We start from the raw sequence: 1,016 nt of genomic DNA on the forward strand, positions 1-1,016 counted from the left end.
AGGCCGATCAGGTAATTAAATATACATATATCAATTATTGATAATGATTCATCATCATGTGTATTAATAACACTTATTTACAAATTAAATATTTTTTTAAATGTTACAGGTTTATTATTTCAAGTACCCCCGGGTTAAGAACAGAGATGATCAATGGGCCACTGTTACATCACTCAACCCGAGAGGCTGAGTTCAGGGAAGTTCTGAGCTGGAAGACCCACTACAACCAAGCACATCCGGTAACTTAAGTGCAGCAGAAGATTAAGCTGCAGTTGGCCTTCTAGTCGATTTAACCGACTTTGGAGAGGAAGCCGTCGTTCACGTAGAGGATGAACCAGAGATTGGAGAGTTTCACCAAGATCCAGATTCAGATTCATCTGGTGATGATGACTTGGAAACAGAGTAGCATCGCCTTCTTTTTTTTTAAATATAAGAATACCGAGGAAATTCCGAGGGATAATAGGATTTAGGGATTTCCTCGGAATTTCCTCGGAATAGTCCGAGACTTTTCCGACGATTTAGGGCTTTTCTTTTAGGGTTTCTGTTTCCTCAGAAAAGCCTTGGAATATTCCGAGGAAATCCAAGTGTTCATCGGAATTTCCTCGGAATATTCCGAGGCTTTTCCGAGGAAGTAGGGTTTTTAAACCGAAAACAACGTTTTGCGGTTTAAATAACACTTATATAACCCTTATTAAGTGTCTTAGACTGATTATGAAGTCAAAAATTTGTTTCTTACCCTATAATAAACACTTTTCCGATTGTATGAACGTAATCCCCACAACATAAGAGAAACACTTATACACTTTAATGAACGGTAAAAGGAATACTTACAATTCGTTTTGAAATTTTGTTATTTCATAGTTTATGATCATCTATACAAAGATTCCTCAATGGTATGCATTGCATTTGTATAAGAAATGATATAGGCAAAAATATTTGATGTTTTGAAACCCCAAACATGTGTTCCTTGGAATTTTCTCGGAATAGTCCGAGGAAATTCCGAGGAACAATATAAA

This window comes from Brassica oleracea, chromosome C4, assembly GCF_000695525.1.
Source record: "Brassica oleracea var. oleracea cultivar TO1000 chromosome C4, BOL, whole genome shotgun sequence".
In the NCBI taxonomy this organism is placed as follows: Eukaryota; Viridiplantae; Streptophyta; class Magnoliopsida; order Brassicales; family Brassicaceae; genus Brassica; species Brassica oleracea.